The sequence below is a fragment of the Lynx rufus genome, unplaced genomic scaffold (genome assembly GCF_022079265.1).
Source record: "Lynx rufus isolate CCGP_SWC_20201006 ecotype Redwood Valley unplaced genomic scaffold, mLynRuf1.p SCAF_9, whole genome shotgun sequence".
Lineage (NCBI taxonomy): Eukaryota > Metazoa > Chordata > Mammalia > Carnivora > Felidae > Lynx > Lynx rufus.
Window position 1 is genome coordinate 58,437,420 of NW_025814897.1, and position 9,183 is coordinate 58,446,602.

General features: G+C 45.8%; 1 pseudogene; it reads right to left on the reverse strand.

Annotated features, from left to right (window-relative positions):
• Nucleotides 1–6,984: 6,984 nt before the first annotated feature.
• On the reverse strand, nucleotides 6,985–8,915 carry LOC124505777 (bifunctional purine biosynthesis protein ATIC-like; annotated as a pseudogene).
• Between the last annotated feature and the right edge of the window lie 268 nt (nucleotides 8,916–9,183).

Consider the following 9,183-nt stretch of genomic DNA (forward strand, 5'->3'; position numbering starts at 1 on the left):
CATATCTTTCTTCGTCCCTTTCACCTTCTGTTGATTGAAAGGCAGCCATATGGCTGAAGCTTGAGTGGCCATCTTGGACCATGAGAGAAAAGTCATGTGTTGAGGATGGTGGAACAGGAGAAAAAGAGCCTGGGTCCCTGAAATTGTGGAGGGTCAAGCCAGCTCTAGATTACTTATCTCTGGACTAAATCTATGTGAGAGAGAAATAGATTTTTAATTTAGTTTAAGCCACCATCACGTTAATTTTTCTGTCATAGGTAAACCTATTTCTCTTTTTTTTTATTTTTTTTTAACGTTTATTTATTTTTGAGACAGAGAGAGACAGAGCATGAATGGGGGAGGGTCAGAGAGAGAGGGAGACACAGAATCTGAAACAGGCTCCAGGCTCTGAGCTGTCAGCACAGAGCCCGACGTGGGGCTCGAACTCACGGACTGCGAGATCATGACCTGAGCCGAAGTCAGCCGCTTAACCGACTGAGCCACCCAGGCGCCCCGGTAAACCTAGTTCTAATTAATGTTGAATTTGGTATCTAGAAATAGATCACTTCAAGTAACAAAACTGAGGTGCTTAATTAATGAGTGCATTGGGTTGCAGATGGCAAGGACTCAGGCACTGCAGACTGGAAAGCTTGCGACTCTTGTTTTACAGTAGTAAAACATTTGATCCAAAAATTGTGTGTTAGTTGCCTATTACTGTGTGGCAAACCATCCCCGAACTTAAAGGGTTAAGACAATGAACACTTTACTACCTCTCACAATTCTGTGTATTGAAGGGTGATGGTTCCAACTGGGTGGCTCTTCTGCCGGTCTCACAAGGGTCTTTGATGAGTCAGATGGTGGCTGGGGAGGGAATATCCAAGATGCCTTCACTTATGTGTATGGGTGGGATGGCTGCAAGGGCTGTGACCTCTTTCTCCATCCATGTGACTTAGCTTGGGCTTCTTTACATGGCAGCTGGATCCCAAGTAGACAAAAGTGAAAGCTGCCAGACCTTCTTAAGGCTTAAAGTTAGTCACAGGACCAGCCCAGATTTCAAGGGAGGGTACTACACAGGTTGTGAATACTGGAAGGGGTGATTCATTGAGTGGTAAGCTTCAAATACTAGCTACCCCATCTTGAAAGGCAGATCATAGGCTACCTGAGGTTGTGGCAATGCAGTGTAATAATGTAGAAAGGTAGGGAAATTTAGAATGTCGATGTTTTCCATCTCTTTCTTGCTACTTCTAGCAAAATCCTGCTGGTGAGAAAGAAATAACGAAACTCAAACTAGAGCTAGCCACTCTGTACAGCTTTACTAAGGGAGGAACTCTTTGCTATTACCTATAATCTGGGTGGACCAAGAATCCTTTAATTTTGAGTATTGTAGAGTTTAAAAAGCCAATTGCTTCTGCACTGAAGCCCTTCGGTTTGTTAACTGCACAGTGGCAGCTTTAGGAGAGATAAGACAAGTACCCTCTTCAGAAAAGCAGTGAGCCTGTTGGCAAGGAAGGATGGTGCTTTCCCACCCACGCGTATTGTTTCAAATGGTCTGAAGAGAGCCATCATCCAGCTGGAGGAATGAGTGATAAGGAAAAGATCAGAGCCTTCAGGCTCGAAAACCGTGTCTAGATGAGGTCTTTGGCTGTGGTTACTCACACTGAAACTGACCAGAACCAAATAGACCAAAGGTCTACTAAATTTTTTAAGGAATTGTGCTATCAAGGAAACCCCAAACCCAGCCTGCAGAAGCCTCTGGTTGCTCACCCCTCACCATACTCCTTGGACCCTTGAACCTGCACCAGCAGGAAGTGGACTTGGATGACTGAATTTTTCAAAAAAGGTGTGTTGTCTTATGTTCTTCACGGATATGGCTCTCCAGCCTTGCGCTTGTATGCTACTTCTCAGAAATGTGGCCTATCTAGGAATTAAAGGAGGGCTACTGATTTACCTATTAGTTTAACCAAGTTTTACCAAATGCTTCTTTGTGTCAGATATTGGGTTAGTGCTGGGATGCAGTTGTGAGGGAAAGGAGAGGCAGCTGAGAATCTAGAAGGCCTGGTAGGACCTGTACTCACTCAGACTCATCATCCACAGCTATGTCTCCTCAGTGAGGGCCTTTTGAAGGACTCCAGAAGTTTCCACATCTGTCCCTGTTGCTGATTCCAGTGATGTGTATCTTGGCTGCACCAACTTCCCTGGTCAGTCTGGTTGGATTTTTCCCCGCCATCAACATTTCCAATACACTGGTTAGACAGTGTGCAGAGGTTAGGACTCATGGACCTGGTGCCGTCAGACTGAATATCCCTAAGACCTGACTGTGCAAGGCAGTGGCTTGCAATGCATTGTACCATGGCCCTTTTACACACATATCCTGTCTAGGCAACCCATTCCACTTCCAAAGGGGAAGAAAGCCTGATGATAACAGAAAGTATTTTGGGGATTACATTTTAGTGTTATGCTTTAGCAGTAGGGGTACGGGTACTTTCAATATGAACTCGAACACATTTGTCTTCTGGTCATAAAAAATGGCATACATCCCAGTCCTTTACAGATAGGTGTGCCTGATCAGGAGGAACTTTCAGAAATGGCCTGTATTAGGCAGTTTCTGGTTGTACACGCAGAAAGCTGGCTCTAGCTTAAGCAAAAAGTATGTTCTCACTCTTTGCTCCAGGCTCTGTGTCTATTGTATTCTTTCCTACCCACCAGCTCCAGGAGGAAAAAATCCCAGGGAAGGATTCTGACTGGCCCAGCTTCTGTCATGTGCCCATATAGGGCAAGTTCTGTTTCCAAAAAGGAAGGGGTAGGAGGGGAGGAAGGGCTGCTGGGAACAATAGCCAATACATTTGGGTTTAGACAACAAGACTCCTGGGAACAGAACTTTATTTAGGAAGAAGTCGCTTGAATGGCTCCTTTGATGAGGTAAATGTAGGGTAAATAGATACCGATATTCTAAGTAAAGGATGACACTGGACTCTGGTGTCTTTTTTTTTTTTTTTTTAAAGATTCTTTTTTTTTTTTTTTTTCCTTCAACGTTTATTTATTTTTGGGACAGAGAGAGACAGAGCATGAACGGGGGAGGGGCAGAGAGAGAGGGAGACACAGAATCAGAAACAGGCTCCAGGCTCTGAGCCATCAGCCCAGAGCCTGACGCGGGGCTCAAACTCACGGACCGCGAGATCGTGACCTGGCTGAAGTCGGACGCTTAACCGACTGCGCCACCCAGGCGCCCCAAGGACTCTCGTGTCTTGAAAAACACATCCCATCTTCACACCCCTTGATCTGGTTTCTGGGGAGGAAGTGGGAAAATTTGCTAGAGCCTCCCAGTGAGGTCACACTGTTACAACATTCTTGGTTGGTGGAATCTTACTGAGTGAACTCTGCCTGCAGGAAAAGACACCAAGGCAATACCAGAACACAGGGCGCGGTTCTGCCACAGCTCGTGGCTGGAGTTAGAGCTCTGTACTCCACCTCTCCATATAGAAAATATTTATGTTTCGAGAACAGTAACTGCACACAAGGAGGGAATGCAAAGAACTCAGTGCCCATCAAGTTCAGAATGACGCCCACAGGAGGAGGGCCTGACCCCTTGGAAGGTCCCTGTGGCCTGTGCAAGGATCTGAATCAGCACGAGTGTCATGCGAGCAACAATCAAGGGTGCCTTCACAAGCACTAGAACAAGATGGCGAGAAGTGGATAAATTTTGCATGCACTTTGGAGTTTTTAATTAGCCGGTTGATGGACTGGGTGTAGATCCTGAGGGAAAGGGAGAATTTAGGAAAGGTTCTTAGGTGTCTAACTTGAAGTGGAGGCATTTGCATATATATGAATTTTACATAAATATTAAACACATATACTTATGTACATATGCATTTGTTTAAACACGGACAAAATATTTCTAGAGGACTATGTAAGAATTTCCATGGGGGATGTGGTAGATTGCAAAAAAATGGTCACAAATTCCTCCCAGTCCTTGTGTGTGTGGCCTTTTGCAATGTGACTGTGCTGTTCTCCCATCAAGAGGTGGAGTCTGTTTTTGCCCACTCTCAAAGCTGTCTGGCCGGTTACCTGCTTTAACCAATAGAATGCCACTGAAGTGATGTCAGAGCTCTGGGCCTAGGAAGCCTTGCAGTTTCCGTTCTTACCACCACGCAAAGAAGCTTCCTTGAAGATGAGAGCGATCACGGGGAAAGAGAGGCCCCCAGACAGCCAGCCTGAACAGTCACACCTGTGAGTGAGGCCATCTTAGGCCTGTAGCCTCAATCCATCAGCCAAAAAACTGAAGCAGTATGATTCACCCCAGGCAAGGCCAGCAGAAGCCCTGCCCAGCTGCGTCCAGCCCAAATCACTGACCCACAGAGTCGTGAGCAAATACAGTGGTTGTTGCTTTAAGCCACTGAGTTTGGACCAATTTATTGCACAATAATAGATAAGTGTTATAGCCGGGAACTGAATGCCTAAAGAACAGGAGTAGGGGAGATTTTCATTCACCCTTTGGTATCATTTGAATTTTGAAACTTGTGAATAGATTACCTATTAATTCTCAAAAACTTGTTGTCATTTTTGCATAAGCCTCTTATTTTGAACATAAAGAGTATAGTTTTTAATTGATCATTGATTTTTTAAAAATGTTTATTTTTGAGAGAGAGAGAGAAGGAAACAGAGCGAGCTGAGCAGGGCAGAGAGAGAGAGAGAGGGAGACACAGAATCCAAAGCAGGCTCCAGGCTCTGAGCTGTCACCAGATAGCCTGACGCAAGGCTTAAACCAGACTATGAGATCATGACCTGAGCTGAAGTTGGATGCTTAACCGATGGAGTCACCCAGATGCCCCTGACCATTGATTTTTTAATAAACTTTTCTTGAGGCACAGCATACTTACAGATAAGTACACAAATCATAGTACAGTTTGATGGACTTTCACAAAATGAACCCTACCTGTGTAACTGGCACCCAGATCAAGAAACACCACCAGTCTCCTTTATGACCCTCCTAGTTGCTACCCACAAGGTGTATGTGTCTATATGTTTATTTGTATTGTATTTACATACTGGGGGTACCTGGTGGCTCAGTCAGTTGAGCGTCTGACTTTGGCTCAGGTCACGATCTCACAGTTTGTGAGCTCGAGCCCTGCACTGGGCTCTGTGCTGACATTCAGAGCCTGGAGCCTGCTTCAGATTCTGTGTCTCCCTCTCTCTCTGCCCCTTCCCGGCTCACACTCTGTCTCTCTCAAAAGTAAATAAATAAACATTAAAAAAACTATATTGTATTTACATACTTATATATGTATTTGCATATATAATTTTTTAGTTTTTTATTTATTTAGAAAAGCAGTTTCTTTTCTTCCCCACGAAATACATTTGAGCAAGTATTTAAAGAATGTCATTTTAAAGGCACATCAGGTTATCTGCCTTCACAGAACACCCGCAGATCTCCATCTGGCCCTTCTGCTTTAGCAGGGTGAACACATCTGAGCTGTTCCTGGTGGAAGCCAAACCCCTGCAGTTGGGAAGATGCATTACTTCCCTCTTGTGGCCATATTTGGTTACTGCACCGAAGCTGGGCGGGGGTTGGGGGGGGGGGGCGGTCAGTGCAGGACTTTTCCAAAGCTTAAGCCAAGGTGCAGAACCTGATAAAGTGGCCTCTGTTCTGGGCTGGCATTTTTAGAGCACTCCTTATAGCCAACGTGACCTGACCGTCCCCAGCACGGGTAGTACCTATAAAGTTAGCCCTGTGGTTGGTAGATGATTTCCACTAGCAGTCTGTCCTTCATGGGGAGGAGATAGTTAGGATGGGGAGTGGGGAGGGGCAACTGAAGGTTCCTCCTAAAGAACAACCGTTGTTAGAGATTGTGGCCTTGGAATTCTCAGAACACAGTATTTGGGAGGACACTAGACGTGTCTATGTGGCTGAAGCCATGAAGCCCCATTTCTCTGGAGCTTCTCCCTCCTCTCAGGTCCTGTGGGAGAAGGCGAGGTGTGTAGGAGGCTTCAATAAAAACTGGGGGCTCGTCCCGGATCCTCAGATTTCTGGGGTACCTCCCACCCAGGTGAGCAGACAGGAACGAACACATACCAAGTCCCATGGAAAGCTGTGGAGAGCTTCTGACAAGGAAATGGTGTGATGTGATTTCTGTTTTTAAAAGTTCACTCTTGGGGCACCTGGGTGATTCAGTTGGTTAAACTCCCGACTCTTGGTTTTGGCTCAGGTCATGGTCTCGCGGTTGATGGGATGGAGCCCCACATCTGGCTCTGGCTCCTGGCCCCGAGCCTGCTTGGGATCCTCTCTTCCTCTCTCTGCCCCTCCCCCACTTGTATGTACCCTCTCTCTCTCAAAATAAATAAAATTAAAAAAAAAAAAGGTTCACTCTTTGGGGAGATGGAAGGAACTGGTGATTTCTTGAAAGAAGACCTGGTAAAGGAAGGGCCATGAGGAGTGGGCCCACTGGGGAGGTCTCCATAAGTAGACCTGGCCACTGCTCTAAAGACCTTGACTCTCACCTCTCACACCTGGCGCTTAATCAACATGCAAGTTGAGGAGCAGGCTGGTCCAGAGGACAGAACCGGTTGCAATCTGTAAATAGTGACATCGGTCAATTTTAGGTTATGTCTGCTTCACTGTCGCTATCTTTCCGTTTCCTCCTTGTGTGATATTTTGTCATGCAAAAAGGTTATGGGACACTTACCACTAGCCCTACTCAGCAGTGCAGATATTAAATAGGACATGAAAAGGGGAACCATACAGGCAGAGAGTAGGGGACAAGCAGCCCCTGGAACGCACTTCTCACTGCTCTGTCGCCAGAGTCGCAGTAGAAAGGGCCCTGTTCCAGTAATGTTGAGATGGAGGAGGAACACACTTGGCTGGCATGAGTGATTAAAAAAGAAGGGATTTTTTAAAATGTTTATTTATTTGTTTTGACTAAGACTTAATATTTTAATTTTTTAAAAATGTGTTTGTCAAAATGTCACATGCGATTTATGGAACAAACCATAAAATGCTGTGCAATGAAATCAATGATGAAAGAGCCGAAGATTCGTATGTGCAAGAATGATTCCCAGTTCATCACAAGCCTCAATCACAACTTTGTCAGCAGTGGAGCCGGAAGGAGTGGCTATGCCACAGCACTCCTGTTAGCTCTGTCTACGTTACCCCTGAAAGGAAAGAAAGCATCGGAGCTGATAGAAACTTCATTAGGTTTCTCAACCCATTCCTTCTTCTCTGCTTCAGTTAGTAGTAGTTCAGGGACTTCCTCAAACAGTACCTTCCACTTTACCAAATCTTCATCCTTGCCTATGGTTCTGGTAACACACTGATCAATGACATTGGAGATTTCTGCTCTCTTCACTCCAGTTTTAAACTTCATTGAAAACACTTGTGGATAATGTCTAAGCCACCAATAGTTTGCCTTATCCACTGCAAGGTCGTGCAGTGTATTCGGGACTGCTGTCCTGCTCCAATACCGATAACCTGACCATTCCTGGCATAGCACACGGAGTCAGACTGCGTGTACTTCACAGCATTGGTGGCTACAATGAAGTCTCTGAGCGCAGACGCTGGCAAATCTTTATTCTCGATCACAACATTGCTAAACAATGACCTGTCGATGACGCCATTATTTCTCTTCTGACTTAAACGAAGACCCAAGAGAGTTGGAACTTCGTTTTCATCTGGACTGTGAGACTGGTCCAGCTGAAGAACACAGTAGTTCCCACTTTTCTTTTTGGAAAGTATTTTCAGAGCTTCATCTTCATATCCTAGGGCAACAATACCATCCGATACCTCTCCGGAGATAATTTTGGCAGTAGGGACATCACAAATATCAGATAATGCAACAAAGTCACCAAATGAAGACATCCCGTCAGCCCCTCTTGCTCTTGCATATGCAGTTGATATGAGCGTAAGGGTTGTTGTTGTTTTTTTAAATATTTTTGAGAGAGAGAGAGACAGTGAGAGAGAGAATCCCATGCAGGCTCTGCACTGTCAGCACAGAGCCCAACACGGGGCTTGAACGCACAAACTGTGAGATCATGACCTGAGCTGAAGTCGGATGCTTAACCAACTGAGCCACCCAGGCGCCCCAGAGTGTAAGGGTTTTATACAGATCGTAGATCATGCAGACTTTGGCCTCATCTTCACTTGGTGGAATTTCCAACAGCAGTACCTGATGGGCTGACATGTTTGAAAGAGGCAGCAGCAGGAATGTCTAAGGCTTCTTTGAGTTCCTTCACTATATACAAGTTTATAAATCCAGGGGCTCCATTTAGAATTGTGATGGGAAGATTGGGCTTCAGCGCTTTTGATGAGAAGGAGTTTGGTGAGCATTCATTCCATACCTCAAGGGTATCTGAGATATTCCTTTACTATACTGTGTCCTGAAGTAATCTGAAATTGCTTCCTCATATTGTGCCGTACGAGTGAAAGCCTTCAAGGCTCAATGGCGTCTAGTCTCCAAGCAGGTGTCTTAACTGTCGGAGTTCTGCATCTCTGCGGACGTGGCCACATAGTCCTCGGGTTCACATACTACTGTCACTCGAGCGTGGTTTTTGGCTGCTGCTCTCAGGAGGGTTACTCCACCAATATCAATCTGCTCAACAGTTACATCTGGAGAAGCCACTGTCTTCACAAAGGGATACAGATTACAGACGACAACCCTGATAAGATTGAAGTCAAGTCTGGCCATGTCAGCATTATCTTCTGGGATATTATGAGCCAAGATACTGGCATGGACTGCAGGATGCAAGGTTTTCACACGGCCCCCTAACATTTCAGGAAATCCCGTCAGCTCAGAGACATCTCTGACTGCCAGACCAGCATCCCTGAGAGCTTTTGCAGTCCCTCCAGAAGCGATCAGATTCACACCAACAGAAGTTAGGTTTCTGGCAAATTCCACGAGGCCCGTTTTGTCAGAGACACTAAACTAGGCGAGCTGGCCTGGTGCCATGGCTGCGGGTGGCAGGGTGGGGAGTGAATGAGGGCAGCTGTGGCAATGCCAAATGCAGAAGGGCACAGAGTGGCCAGAACACACACGATCAGGCAGGCTAATGTTTATTTTTGAGAGACAGAAAAAGAGAGAGCACGAGCAGGAAAGGGATTGAGAGAGAGGAGACAGAGGATCCTAATCAGGCTCTATACTGACACCAGTGAGCCCGATGGCAGGGCTCACACTCATCATGAGGTCATGACTTGAGCCAAAGTCCTCTGCTTAACCG